Source organism: Podarcis gaigeae, assembly GCF_964106915.1.
Source record: "Podarcis gaigeae genome assembly, chromosome: 3".
NCBI lineage: Eukaryota > Metazoa > Chordata > Lepidosauria > Squamata > Lacertidae > Podarcis > Podarcis gaigeae.
The window spans coordinates 36782854-36799077 of record NC_139680.1 but is presented as its reverse complement, the minus strand read 5'-3'; the positions used below and the strand labels follow the sequence as shown (position 1 = coordinate 36799077).

Sequence of the window (16224 nt, the reverse complement as noted above, 5' to 3'; positions counted from 1 at the left end):
TGTTCTGCTCATTACAGATTTCCACACAATATTTTGTTTCCTAAAAGCCCTGGCAAAAATATGGCGATGGGGGTGGGGGTGGGTGGGAGAGAGAAACTTGGACAGCTGCAGGCAGAAAACATTACAGTCCAACAACAGTCCGACAAATACTCAACCAACTAATTCAGCAAAGGTACTTGCTATAAACCATTTCTGCCCTCACAGATCCATCATGTGTTTCATTGATTTGCTGTCTTCAGAACTTACTGATGGCCATTTGGAATTTATTTTTAATTTTGTTGTTATCATCATCATCACCACCACCCAAGTAACTTTTTAAAAAAATAATGTTTAACATAAAATATTATATTAGTCTAGTAAATTTTTATTACAATTTGGGCAATTCCCCACTGATTTGCAATGATCCTCATCAGGTCTTGTTTTTCATATATCCCATCTGTATTCAAATAAAGTTTAGAAAAATGAGTATTTTGTTTCCTCATAGCAAACTGATTTTAGCATGTTCTACAAGAGACATCAACCACTCTGCTTGCAAAGGTGACTGTCTTATTCCAAGACAGGGGTATCAGAATCATCACATTGGACAACAGGTGCAATTGGAGTGTAATTGTAATGGAAATCTGAATAGAAAAGCGAAATATTTATGTAGATTGAATGGTAATTTGGTTGCAATCAAAATAGGTTTTAGATTATAAGCAGATGAGCTATATACTCATATCATTTAGATGCAATATAATATTGCATCCAAAGGGAAAACACTAATCTTTCTTTCTTGTTGGAAAAAAAATTACCTAAAAAACTTCATTCACTTTTAAAAGGCAGGGGAACCATATTTGAAGGAATGTGCATGCAGGAAAGTCTAAAATGATTTCATTAAAAAAAAAGAAGAAAATATAATTTCATATCTCAACGGAGAAAAAGTAGTTACAAACTAGAGGCTGTACTATGCTCAGTGTTTGTATACTGAGTGAGGCTCCAAATGTTGTTTTCAGATGATTCACAGCTCTCGATCCTGCATGAACAGAGCTCTATACCAAAAATAATAGGAGTTATGAGCTTCACTGGTTTAGCCTTCAGAATCTGTAACCTAGCCCAGCTCCACATTTTAAGCCTCACTAACGTGATAAGCTTCAGCTCTGTAGCCTCTGGGGCTCAGGGCCGTTTAAAAAACTCTTCTGCAGTGTGCTAATGGGTTTTTAGCTTGCAGGCATGACTCCAGATTTAAAGAAGTTTTAAAAATACTTCACATGATTCAGAAACCTGGAACCTCCCCCATCCTTTCTTCCAGTGAAATACAATTAGGGAAATCAAATAGCATGCGTGCCATTATCCTTCAGAGGGTGTTTGGAATGGATTAGATGCTTCCTATATGACCTAGAAAACTGCTTTGAAAGCCTTCTCACCCAGATCTAATCTTGTGACAAGTACTGGCCAGAGAGAGAGAGAGAGAGAGAGAGAGAGAGAGAGAGAGAGAGAGAGAGAACACTTTTGTTACTTAAAGCCCATGGCAAGAATATACAACTGCAACTTCAGAGTGAAGAAGAGTTATCTTCCTTCCAATAGCTATCACTCACACACACACACACACACACACACACACACACACACACACACACGGGCTAGCTCTGTTGGTAAAACATGAGACTTAATCTGAGGGTTGTGGGTTCATTGCATTGCAGGGAGTTGAACTAGGTGATCCTTGGTCCCTTGCAACTCTATGATTCTATAGACTGCATACCCTCCAACATTTCTCCAATGAAAATAGGGATGATAATAATAATAATAATAATAATAATAATAATAATAATAATAATAATAATAGAGTTGCCATACATCTGGAATTTCCAGGACATATCCTGAATACCGCAGCTGGCAGCATTTTCCATAAAAATAGCTCAAAAACGTCATTTGGGGGGGGGGGGATTTTTGGGGAAAAAGAAAAAAGCAGCTCAACAACTTTCCTGTCCGAATTTCCACTGTTTGAAATATGGCAATCATGGACTGCAAGAAGATCAAACGTATCCATTCTTAAGGAAATCAGCCCTGAGTGCTCACTGGAAGGACAGATTGTGAAGCTGAGGCTCCAATACTTTGGCCACCTCATGAGAAGAGAAGACTCCCTGGTAAATACCCTGATGTTGGGAAAGATGGAGGGCACAAGGAGAAGGGGACGACAGAGGATGAGATGGTTGGATGGTGTTCTTGAAGCTACCAGCATGAGTTTGATCAAACTGCGGGAGGCAGTGGAAGACAGAAGTGCCTGACATGCTCTGGTCCATGGGGTCACGAAGAGTCGGACACGACTAAACGACTAAACAACAACAACAAATAATAATAACAATTGTTGTTGTTGTTTTATTTATACCTCACCCATCTGTCTGAGTGGCCCCAGCTACACTGGGTAGCTTCAAGCAAATATAAAAATGTAGTAAAACATGAAAACTTAAAAAAACTTCCCTATAGAGGGCTGCCTAAAAACACAGCAGACGCATCCCCCTCACCTATGCATTTTAACCTGCATCTGCACAGTGTTGCTCACATCAGAGCGGTAGCAGGGATGTCTTCACCCAAAATGCATGACCCTCCCTGGAACTACTATTCATGAAGCTGTCATCTGCACACACACACACACACACACACACACACACACCGGGTATCTTAAATGCCCACATTATTCTGAAGTTTCCTAGTCAGACTGAAGAGGCAGGGTGGGGCGTGAGGGTGGGGACCACGTCAAACAGCAGTATTTGTCAAGAAACGACAAGATCAATACGGATTGCGGCTAACATGGTGTGAATGCCACTCCAAAAAATTAACATTGGCTGCACATTGGTGAACGTATCTGTAATTCTGTTAGGATAAGTTTTCACTCAGGCCTGGGTTTCCTGAACAGAAGAAAGTCCATCCTGTGAGTTTTACATCCCAGTTCATCAAAAGCTTATTTCATGGGAAATAAATTAACAATTTCACCTCAGGGGAATCAAGTTCAAGGTGCACTTCTCACTTACACGACGACTATTGATCCTATTCTCATGCAGTGCTTCCCACATACATGCCCTACTTTCTTAAAAGATGTACAACAAACTAGGGAAGCAGCTGGAAAAAGTTCACAAATGGTCAGTTATGGGCAGGTAGAATGGAAGTGAGTTTACATCAGAAACAGCAGGTGCTAGAGTTACTGACTATTATTATTTATTTATTAAACTTATTAAACTTATTTATTTACTTATTCATTTTTATTTCCTCTCTGAATGCATGAATGCACCTGAAAACAGCGTTATAACAGAGAGGCCATCAACCTTTCTGGGCCCATGGGTATATCATATCTGGAATTTTTTTTTAATAAAAAAAAAAAAGAATGCTTTAGGAACTGCTACAAAATTGCTGGGGTGGGTGGATGAATGGGGGGGGGGGAGACCTTGTCACAAAATGGTTGCCATGGCCTGGTGGAAAGCATGCCCAACCACAATTTGGCATGCCCAGCCACGCTGTGTGTGTGTGTGTGTAGGTAGGTTCTGGAAGGGAGGCAATCAGGCCAAGAGCGGGGAGGGGGGGAGCAAAACACAAGAGTTGTTGCCCTCCTGACCTGAGAGGAAAGGGGAAGAAAACAACCAAAAAGGTAGGCTGACAGGAAGAGCAATAGAAGCAAATTCTAACAAACAGGCAGGCCCATCTTCCCCAGTAAGGAGGACAGAAACAAGCAAGCAGGCAGACTGGGCAATTGGGATGGCAATTGGCCTCAGTAGCCAAGTTCACAAGTCACTCTAAAACACGTTTTACCAGATATTTATGAGCAGGAACAAGACATGGGTTCACATACTCCCAGCTCCCTTCTTCTCCTTCATTGCAGCCAAGAGGTGGCTGTTCGCTTCTGCTTTTAGTTAACCACAGTTTGTCATGTCATCTAGATCTGCAATTGTAATTGACATCAACTATGGTCAGTTTCAAACAAGCCAACTTCAAACTGAGGTTTCTGAAATTGGCTTGCTGAAACCAACCACAATTAATATTACTCACAACTCTGGGTCCAGGTGACACAGCAAACTGTGGTTGACTAAAAGCAGAAGCTTCTGAAATCCTCTTGTCAACACAGGACGAGGAGAGAAGAGGGAGGAGGGAAGGACCCAAAATCTTGCTGCATCTCGTCCCTGCTCATGCATGTCATGTTAAACAACTGTGAATAATGCAATACTATCCTTTGCTCCAATTTAAAGGAGGATTACATGAAGGTCTTAGAAGAAGAATTCTGGGAATAATTGTGACAATACACACCATGTGGTGCAAGCAGCACAAGCTTATCATGATAGTACAAGTAAGAGACTGCATGATAAACAGGCAACACAAACATTATCCAGATATAATGATCCTCATTACTATGTTATACAAAGCTTTGAATGATGTATGAGAATTCCTGGAAGTTGGGAGCAACAGCAGCTAATAGGTAAGATGCTCAGAGTATCTCCTGTGATTGTGTCTCTGCTATTATGAACTAGAGGAGTCTTTCAGAGGAAATGTAGTATTCCCTGGCCACTGTCCAGTGAGTCATTACTAGCAGGGTGAACCATGGCTTTGATCCAATACAGTTGTCTCTATGTCATTGTTCAATACAAGCCAGATGGAAGGATTTTTGTGATAAACCTGGCCAAAAATGAGATATATATATATGGACTATTAATAGAGTCTTAACTGAGCCAGTGTATTTAATTTCACTTTACTAATTATTTCATCAAAGAATGTAACAGTAACACCATTATGAGCCATGATCTTCCTTCCCTGAAATCGGTTTCTTGAATCACAAGGGGATTTTTTTGTTGGGTTTCAGTCAAACTTGGTACAATTCCAGTTAAGCTAAAATGTGTGCTGTTGCTTACTAATATGTCTCCATCTATCTGTACACATCCTTTTATGAGTGATACAATCATGCTGGCCAGTGAACATAAAAGAATGGCCTCTCTATTCTCAAATACCAGACTCCAGGGAGACTCTTTAGGCGCACATAAGCATATGAAATGAATGCAGCATGCAATTGCAAACTATTTTCTAACAAGAGCTCCCCACACTGCATACACAAATAGATTTTGAAACTCCCAAAGTGCCTCATCAAGTTGGGCAGCAAGCTTCTGATTACACACACACACACACACACAAACACACACACCTCATGCCTAACTATCTGCATGGTTAGGATGGATGCACCACCCCCTGAAAAAATAAATAAATGAGGACACAGATTTGCACAAAATGTCTGTATGTGCATATATACCCATTTAAAAAGAATTGGTATGATTTTAATAAAAATGCAATACAGCTCATCATAATAGGGGAAACTGAAAACACATAACCAGTTTGCCTGCTCAGCGTGCTCTTTGGGTTCAAGCCTTTGATAGGCTGTGCCAAGGCTCCTGCTTTCAATGGTTATAGGGTTTTTTAAAAAATAAAATAAACCACTGTAAATCGCTTTTGAGTTGCTTTGTAAATAATCAAGCAATGTATAAATTTTATATAAATAAATAACCTTAAAACCATTAGCAAAGTCACTTAAACAATGCAGGTAGAGTCCTGAGAGAAAAGAATCCTGATAACACTTCAGTATGCAAAACTGAACAAAAAAAGTGTATAATTTGAAGAGAAGGGAATAGAGGTTTTGTCTTCCTTCCTTCAGGCCTTGTACATAGCAAAGAGACACTCAACAGAGAGAGGAAAGAGTCCATCAGAACTACACAGCCAATCAGGTCACGTGCTGTCTCAGCAAACACCATATCACTCCGCCTGACTGCTAACTAACAACTCCACCCATCCCACTCCAGGCTAGTTGGTTTTAACTGTTAACAACAGCATCACAATTGACCCTTAGGTTGCAAACGGAATGATCCCTGCTGTTTGCACTTCCAACACAAACCAGACGTGGCCAGGCCAGCCCTTCAATTAGAGGACTATCCTCTGTAAAGTAGGGAACATGCACACCTTATGCATGATTCTCTGGATCCCATCACAAGTGCAAACTGAGGCCAACGCTGCCAGACGTACAAACAGTCTTATATCGAATGCAAATACATTTTTGTATACAAACGCAGGAGAATTCTGGCTTGCTCAACAGACGCATGAGCTGTTTTAGGCATGGCAGAAGAGTAGCAGTGCCTTACATAACCAACCGGTGTGCGGGAGAGTGTCCTAGATAGTTTCCTGTGCTCTAGTGCCTGTTGCATGTTACCTCTTCCCGTAGCAGCACCTAGAACAGGGGTTTGGAACTTCAGGCCAGAGGACCAAATGTTTCCTCTCTAGCCGTGCTGAAAGGCATCCTTCAAGTGCTTTCAGCTGATTTGTATGTACAGTAGAACTGTGCTGCTTCTTTATGCCAGGAGAGAGGATGAGGAATGGGGGAAGAGTTCCGCATTCAGAAATCTCCGACTTTTGCATGGCTAGAATGAAGCCTACTGTACAAAAGGAACAGGTACACCTGTTGATCCACCCATTTCACCTCTGGCCCTGCCCACCATCGTATGTGGCCCACAGGAATGTTGTCCATGAGAGAATGCAGCTGTAAAGAAGAATTCCACACCATGAATAACATAACACCAACAGTGAAGGGGAGACAGTAGTGAGGAGAGCAATAGGAATGGGGTGGTGGCCGTGGGGAGGGGAGGATGCTCAAGCTACCACTGCAAAGCAGAAGATGGGGTCAATTGGGTGGGGCAGGGGCACTGGCAGCAGGAGCTATCGGCTAGACCATGCCAAGGGTTATCTGAAAACTGGCTCCAGCCCTTGTTGGCACCACTTTGTGGGAGATCTGCTGCCTGAGGTGAAAAGCTGAAATCAGTGTGGGACGCAGCAGCTGCACTCGTTGCGCAAGTTAGTCACATCTTTAAAATAATTTTGAAAAGATCTTCTAAGGGCTCATGATTCCTCAGTTGAACTTTTGGCTACTTTGAATTGTTTATCTCAACTGGCAGCTGGATTTCCACAATTCAGTACCACAGAAAGTATAATACCGGACAGAATGTGTGTCCCCCGCAACTGCTTAATAGATTTATACTTTGTTCAGAGGATGCTCGGGAACATAAGGGCTGCAGCAGTTGGCCCAAATAGCCAAAGGATGCAGGCAAGCATAATATAAAGGAAAACACTCAGCAGGCCCTTTGCTTCTGGTGCAACAGCCCCTTGTCTCCCAGCCTTGAGTAACGGGAATGCCAACATTTAGGTTATGCCCCTTCCCCGTTCTTTAAGAGGGCTGCTCACCGCTTAAGAAAAGCAATAATAAAAACTGCACACCACACAGAGACATCCATTTGTGGTTTTTTAAAGAGATTTTCCTTATATAAAAAAATGCAAAACTGTTTTGCAAGTTAGGGCCTCTTGGAATTAGAGAGCAAAAGAAGGCAAGCAAAGACAACATGGACTTTGCCCTCCTTCTACCACTACATTCTGCTGGGACCAACTTTTCATCTTATAACATTTATTTGTTTGATATTTTTAAACTTTATACCTCATTGGATACCTTAGCAGAAAGGCAGCCCATACATGAAATAAATAGATAAATATCACAGGCACCAGTCAATTAACACCGTTCACAGCTAAGATCTGTGTCAAACATCCGGAATCATGTTTTCTACTAGAGCTCGACCTGGAAAGTAAAGTGGTGACATCTGAAGGGGCCTCTAGTATCTCCCTCCTCAATTCAAGCCCCCATTTTAATCTAATATGCTCGTCTCTTTTCTCCTCACAGAGGCTATTCTGCTCTTTCTTCAAGCTACCACTCTGGAACCAATTATGTGGCATCGTGTGGGCTGGGGGCTAAAGTAAATAACAGGGTTAGATATGTACTTCTTATCTGTTCTTATAATCTCTTAACTTTATTAGTCTCATCAGTTTCAAGACTTGAATGACCCTCATGGTCCCTTTCCAACTCTATGATTCTGTGATTCTACCACTATTTACTTTTCAACAGTTCATAGGAAACAGAAGATTTAAATGGCACAACCGCCAATAATTTGTAGAGGAAAAATAAAGGAATATTCTTTGTACTTTGTAGCACCCTTAAAAGGGCCACCATTGTTACACTGAAATGTTTAATTATTGCACTGCTGAAAGTACTTCACCACCTATCATTTGCTGTAGTTATATGCTCTGCAGTGATCTGTCCTGCACTGGCTTCTGAAGAGAGCAAACTTGACCACAATCACTTTCATAAATATATTTATTGTTTTATGTACAGTGGTACCTCCAGTTGTGGACAGGATCCATTCCGGAGCTCTGGTCAGATCCAGAGGTTTCCACAACTGGAGGGACCGCTGCTGGGCATGCATGCGCACACGGGAAAAACCTAGAAATATACTTCCGGGTTTGCCATTTACATATCCTGAAGTTTATGTAACCGGAGGGATACCTAAGCGGAGGTACAACTGTACTAATTTTGACAATGTTCTTTTTAATATCACTTAATTTACCTGGTTATTTGAGTGGTTCACAAATTCTCAATGAAATCATTAAAACACAAGTACAAATCATTAAAATACAAATACTACCAAAATGAAAACACAATCAAAATTTAAAATCTGCATACCCACTTAGCTACTCCAAGGTGTTGCAGGCCAGCGCTGCATCACTCGGTGCTTCCCAATGGGGAACAGCATGCAGGGGATTCCCAGCTGGCAGGGAGCCAAAACAGCTTCTCCACTGGCCAGGAAGTGTGAATTCAGACTGCCTGCTGAATCAATCAATTGTAGGCAATCTTTAAGATGGGCGCTTGTTGCGGGATGGACCTGACTGAGCCTTCATCATTCACTTGGTTCCACTCCTTGGGCTTGCCTCTTCCTCTGCATGCAATTCTTTGCCATATCTCTCTCCCACCTTCTTTATGTATTTTACTTTCTGCACCCATCAGTGTTTCTGTTATGTACTAGAGTTTGCTATAGACAAAGTTGGTCTCTATATTCAGAGCCAGGGAGGATTTTTTCTTTCAGACCAATTGGCCCTGAGTGGGGTTTTCGCATACCTAAAGCAAATGTCACAACATTTGGCAGTTTAGGCATTGGGTAAGCCTTAGTCATGGCTGGAGGGGAGGTGGTAAACCTCTGCCTGCCCCTCCAAGGGAAAAGGGCATCCCATTAAAGGAATCCCGGAGAAGGTGTTTCTGTCCAGATGCCCAGGTGGGGGCTAGGGCCGTAGCACTCCTCAAGAAAGTGATCCCTGCAGGAACGTACCTATTTGATGTAAGTCATAGGACCTCCTCTCAGGGTCAACCCCAAGAAAAAAGATATAACCTGCAGGCAGGCTGGTTGTTGCAGGTTATACCCAATGCCTTTGCTAAACCTCTTACACCTGTAATCAATAAAGTTATGGCCTTATTTGAGGCAAAATAAGTATGTGTCTTGACTGGTTCTTCTCTGGGTCAGGGCAGCGGGGTGGCCACACCTGGGCACGCAAAAATAAATAAATTACAAAGCAGCATATGATCAACAATATATGATAAAAAATAACACTAAAATCCCGCAAAGGAGGAAGCACAATAATTCTATGAACTAAAATGCACTAAACCTCATAGTAGTGAAAAAGCTCAGCGCAATCTTCACCTGGTGCCAAAGAGATCCTAACACAAGTGCCAGGAATGCCCATCTGGGGAAAGCATTTAATAACTGTGGTGCTACCACTGAGAAGGCCCTTCCTCTAGTCATTAGACAGAATAAACTGGAGAACAGCCTCTAATTAAGACCTTAAGGACTGGGCACATATATGAAGGGTGTGTATAAGATAATTTTCATTTACATGCATGGGCACTCAAGTCAAGATGTGCTCTACTCACAATTTGGACATTTAACTTGGAGACTTTGGAGAGAAGGCTGACGTTCACACTTACGTACTAAAAAAAAGGAAACCTTTTGAAAAGATCCCCCTTCTTAGTAACTCCCACAAAGGCAAATAGGAGCAAGAATTACAACAAACAGATGTAAGAAAATATAGCCCTTCCACAGTAAATCAGGGGCTGTAGGAGTCCATGGAACTGTCATGTATTCATTTGTAAGGTAATTCCATTGCCTTGACACTGTGAGATTAAGTCTGCAAGACTCCTGTAGTTCAAACAAAAAGTGTCAGATCATGTGCTGAGTGCTCTAAATTCTTAACAGACGCAATAAGACTTCAGTGTGCTAAGCCTATAAAAAATTCAGAAAGCAGCAGAGAGTCTATGATTGGCAGGTACAAAAGCAGAAATCTCTCACCCAGTTATACAGACTTCAAAATGTCCCTGTTTGAATCCTTCATTAATTCCAATTACTTATTTACTCAAATCGTTAACAGAATAAAATTAATCAGGATTCAAAAGACGGACAACTCTGATTATCAACTCAGATGAATGATAGCAGACAAAGATGACACAAACGCATCTGCACACTGTCAACACTCTTGATTCAAAATACAGCTCTCCTATTCTAGTCTTCATTCTCTCTACAGATAAGAGGAGAGACTTTCATTCGTGCTGAATGGCATTTGACTCCCTCCAAACTGCAAAATGATTTTATAACGTGGCGAACATTCAGCAGAGGATAAGAACTGTTAAAATGCCAACCCTATTACGTTTATGTCCTGTGCCATTTTAGAGCCCAGACATCCTGAGTGGATAAAGTAGAGCACAAAACCATTTTTGTTTATACAAAATTAAAGAAACTTGCTTCTAAAGAGGTGTTCATAAATTTGTCTCCTTCAACCGTGAAAAATACTTTGTGGCAGAATGATAAAACTTGCAAAGAGCTAACCACAGAGAAGTGCCACAGAGACAGGAAGCTTTACTAATTGACCAAGCCTTAATGAAGATCAGGATGGTTGGAATAGCTAAGTGCTTGACTGCCTTTGCTAGAAAAAGTGACAACTTTCACACCCCTGGTAAGTTGCAGATATTTATTTGAAATCCCATACCCATTTTCTTACAAATCCAAGGCTGCTTCTGAACAGTTAAAAAACAGCAGCAATAACATGGGATTTTGCTACTTCATTTGGCAACGCCTGACATGTCTCATTCTGTACCCTTAAGGTGAGAAAGGCTTCATAAAGCCTATCAGTGAAGCCTAAAATGGATCTATTCCAAAATGGTGAGGGCTTTTAAAGGCCATTTCATACTCAGTCACACCACAGTGGAAGCATGATAGAGCCCTGCAGACTGTACCTATAAAATGTCCTCTCTGTGGGGCTTGCTACTCAAATGTGCAGACGTGTGAGATAGCATGGAGGACTTCTGGGAATGCTCCTCTGGGGACTTTGGCCCTCATGAGAGCTGTGCATGCTCACATCAACATTTAGGGCATGAAGGCCAGGATGGAAATGGGCACATGATAAAAAAAGAGGAAACGCATTGTCCCACCCACACCAAAACAAAGGGTACAAATTTCCTATGTATATTTGCAAATTGCTGTTAAGTCAATACTATTGTTAAAATAGAAATATAACTTGCTGTAGCGGGGGGATGCTGTTGCCCCTATGCCCTACTGCTTTTAAGCTTCCCAAGGCATGACCACTACTACTAACAGTGGGTGGAATTCAACACCACCCTCTTCCAGTTGTTCCATCTGCACAAGTGTTGCAGCTTGCCAATCAGAACGATTTCCCCTCTTCTCCCACCATGTTCTGTTCTGGGGGTTCTCCCAACCCCAAGCCAATTGTGGAAGGTGGGGACACACATGGGGGGAGAGGAAAGCCCTGTTGCACAAGAAACAGTCTTTTGCAGGGATTCAGATGATGGGGCTAGTTATGTGAATTAAGGGTTAAAGGTAAAGGGACCCCTGGCCATTAGGTATAGTCGTGGCCGACTCTGGGGCTGCGGCGCTCATCTCGCTTTACTGGCCAAGGGATCTGGCGTACAGCTTCCGGGTGATGTGGCCAGCATAACTAAGCCGCTTCTGGCGAACCAGAGCAGCGCACGGAAACGCCGTTTACCTTCCATATTTCAAAAACAACATGATTTTTCAATTGACTTGCCTAAGAACCAGGACAAAGTGCCGCCTTTCAGAAATTCCCTCTGGACGTCAATGGCAGCCCTAGGTGAATCCCACCCAGTGTGCTGGACTAGAAGGAGGTTAGTGAGTCCCTCAAGACAAGAAACTGAGTACAGTGGTACCTCGGGTTAAGAACTTAATTCATTCTGGAGGTCCGTTCTTAACCTGAAACTGTTCTTAACATGGGGCACCACTTTAGCTAATGGGGGCCTTCCACTGTCGCCGCGCCGCCACCGTCCAATTTCTGTTCTCATCCTGAAGCAAAGTTCTTAACCTGAGGTACTATTTCTGGGTTAGTGGAGTCTGTAACCTGAAGCGTCTCTAACCCGAGGTACCACTGTACAGTCAGAGGTTGAGACTGAGCCTTAAATACAAAGCCACATGTTTGATTTCACTTTAGCTATTGCAACAAGACACACTGGCCAGCCGATGGAGCAGCAGCAGCAACTGCAGGAAGCAGGAGGAGGATAAGGAAGGGGAGCAAGGCAACAGGACTGCCGCCGCCACTGTCCTTGCCATAGGAGGCTGCGCCTCTCCAGCCTGGTGGGCCCCTAGCTGCCCATTCAGCTGGCCATGCTGAATAAAACAAGAAGGAGAAAATGAGCCAGGTCAGGCCTGAAGAGAAGGCGGCATCTGGAAGTGATCCTGGGCAGGCACTTCCCAGAAGTGATGCTGAGGTAGAATGGAAAGCCCCTATTTTCATCTGAAAATGTTGGCATATATGCCCTTCCCCAATGATGTGGGGAGGGAGAGAAGCATTCCGCTGAACCTCATGAGGGAGGGATCTTTTTTCAGATATTTGAGATTTTCTCCAGAACAGCACTTCAGATAGAGGCCTTCCTGGTGTAAAACAGGTTACATGGCTGCCGTATTTTAGCCTAAGGTCCGACAACAGTGTAATATTTTTTATGGGACACAGCAGAATGCAGATAAATGGTCTAAGCAGAATATGATTGATTATAACTTGAATATCTAACTAGAACAATTTTAGGCCTATTAGAATCTTACATGGCAACCTGACATTAAAGCAGTGCTTTAAGGAAAACTGTTCTGTTTCAGAACTTTTCATCAAATAGGGAAATACAAAAACATACTTATTAAAGCAGTAAATAACAAGAATATGCTGCTGGTTCCATGTACACCATGGAGCTATGTGCTTCTCAAGCAGCTGTTCCTTCATTCCACATGGTAAACAGATTTTGAAACACAAGAGAGGTTCATAATTTTTTTTCATATGGCATTGAGGGGGGAAAGTAAGAGTCTGTTTGCAAATCATTAGGCCTACATTAGCTGCCTAGATCCTAGCCACAATGGGCACCCAGTTTTCGTTTCAACTCATGTAAGAGCTGCATCCATAAAAAGTTGTCTCCTGCACATAATACATATGCTAAGCAGCATCCTAATGAACTGTACACCACAAACATTCTTGGACACATGAACTCTTCTCATTCACTATTTTATTGAGGGGAAAATCCATAAGAATGCCAGTCCCTCATAAAAGAGGGAATTTTCTGTTGCGGAAAAAGAGCCTTGTTGGAAATGTCCATAGTCTCTCCCTGTTCTGCTAGAGTTACCGACAAAAAAACAGTTACCAACAAAAAAACAACAACCCTGAGACTTTTACATCCATTCAAATAAAGAAGAAGAATGTAGGATCAGAATTGGAATTATTTATTGTTGGTGAGCACTTTGCTATTATAACGAAACAAAAAGAATACGGCCCTCTCAGCAACAACATTGATACAACAATATAGATCATCCAACCAACAAAATGTAACCAATCATTCAGCCTATAGAAAACACACTTAATGCCTAATTTTTTTTTTGTTCTGCTTTGACAATCTAGGAGACACCTCTAGATCTTAAAATTTCAGTGAGGGTGCCATTTCCTGTCTCCTCTTTTCATTGGTCAATTTCCCATTTATTTGTCTCTAATACAGCTCCCGCCCATTTGTTACTAATTCAGTTGGGTGGTCACAGAGAAATCAAAATCTGAGCAGCAGTTGTAAAATTAGTATTTTCTTTTCTTTTCCAAGAACATAAGATGAGTCTGCTGGATCAGCTCAATGGGCCATTTAGTCCAGAATCCTGTTTTCATAGTGCCTTACCAGTTCACTTACGGGAAGCATGCAAGTTGGATGTGAGCACAACAGCCCTCTGCCCACCTGTGATTCTCTGGTTTTCAGAGGAATAATATCTCTGACAAATATCTAGTACTATTACAGTGCAAGCCTGTGGATGATTGCTCAGAAGTCCCTAATAGGCATATTTAAAATTATAGCCTTGAAATGTTTAACAGCGTCCTTCCTCTTAGCATCGCAGAAGAAGGCAAGAAGACACTGAAACACATTGGACGTACCACACTGTATAATGAAAAAATATTTTCCTTTAAACATCAATTTGAGGCTTTGTCCCCTTTTGGGGGTCAAGTATATGGGTTATCCCCCTCTCAAATTAACAACCTTGCACTCCTTTGATGTGGCAGGCAACAATACGTAACGAAGGTACCAGGCAAGCCTCTGTAACTGAGGCACTTTCATACATACCCAGGGCAGGGAGCCAGTGAACCAAATTGGTACCATTTTATGGAAGGAGATGGGCTATAAACTATTTCTTCTGCCATTGGTCCAAATCCAAATCATGAGCCCCGTGCCTGCTATATGCAATGAAAGGAAAGATCCCATTGGCACCAACAAGCCTACTCTGAGTAAAACCTAGTGGACTACAATCCTGATAGATCATTTAAGGCAAAAATGTTTGTTTAGGGCATGGGTAGGCAAATCATGGCCCGGGGGGCCGGATCTAGCCCAATCGCCTTCTAAATCCGGCCCACAGAAGGTCCAGGAATGAGTAGAATATGTCCTTTCATTTAAAATGCATCTCTGGGTTATTTGTGGGGCATAGGAATTCGTTCTTTTTTTCCTTTTCAAAATATGGTCCGGCCCCCCACGAGGTTTGAGGGACAGTGGACCAGACCTCTGCTGAAAAAGTTTGCTGACCCCTGGTTTAGGGGGCTTCAGTCGATGAAAGCTTATTATATATATGCTACTATTCAAGGTAGCAAAGTCTCTGTTCTTTTTCCACAATGCAGTAGAGAAACTGTGTTAAGATGGCCACACTGCCAGGGGATGGGGGAACTTATTTCAATAATGAAACCCTAAAGAGACAGAGAGAAGAAAGCAGCTCACCCAAACTCTGTTTCCAGACAGGTATACTAAAGAAACTAACTTCCTTCTATATTCAGCTTGGAAAAGCACCATATTTACAACTACGTTGAAAGCTGCAAGCCTCATTGAAAAATAAAATGGCATCCCTCATCAGAAGTGGCACAGCATAGTTTACAACTCACTCATGCTATAGCTGAATGAGTGAAATGTAAGGGGATATCTGCCAAGCTACTTGACACTTACAAGTCAGCTTAATCAGATACTCTTTCGCTTCCTGTGGGGAGGAGATCAATGTTCTGCTACTCACAGCGTATACCCAGAGTCTATTTACATATACTAAGAGAAGAAGACGTGATCATACAAGTCATGTTGCATCTGACTATGTTGCTGTGTCTAAAGCCACAAAATCTGACACAGTGCAGGAAGTGAAGAAGGCAACAAAAGAGATTTACTGAACACACAGGACCTGGGCAATGGAGACAAAGATGTTCTAGTGGCAGATGTCTACATGCCTAGCCTTCTTTTGTTACAATCTAGCCTGATTACGGTAAATTGCTGTGGCAGCGATTAAAAAGGATGTGCAAGCACACATTATGGGAACATGCTCACCACCAGAATCCACAAACTCTAAAACAGGGTTCAAAAAGAGAGAATAAAGCAGGTTTATAAAACTTTAACAGTGCAAGGAAATATTGCTTGGAAAACAAACGGCCTTTCGAACTGTCCATTCTCACAAAGTACAACTGAGCTGAACTGAGGTCAGGCAAAGGATGGGCAGCAGAGAGATCAAAAACAACCTGAAGAGTACTGAGGAAGAGAGAATACTGAAAACTCCCCATTTCAATGGTCATTCACATGGAAGCATTCTACATATCTTTTAGGATATTCTGGATAATTAGCATATAAATCCATTTTATTTCCATCACCATTTAATGTTGATGTCATTGGGAATAAGACACGAAGCAGCTTATACGACTACCTAAAGTTCCCCCCAAAACATCTTTCTTTCTTTCTTTCTTTCTTTCTTTCTTTCTTTCTTTCTTTCTTAAGCTTACAGGGCTGAAACAATAAGTAAA

General features: G+C 42.0%; 1 protein-coding gene across 8 annotated transcripts in view; it reads right to left on the bottom strand.

Annotated features, from left to right (window-relative positions):
- The window catches only part of COL19A1 (collagen type XIX alpha 1 chain), a 191974-nt gene that overhangs the window by 152636 nt on the left and 23114 nt on the right, over positions 1–16224 (bottom strand). The window lies entirely within an intron of this gene.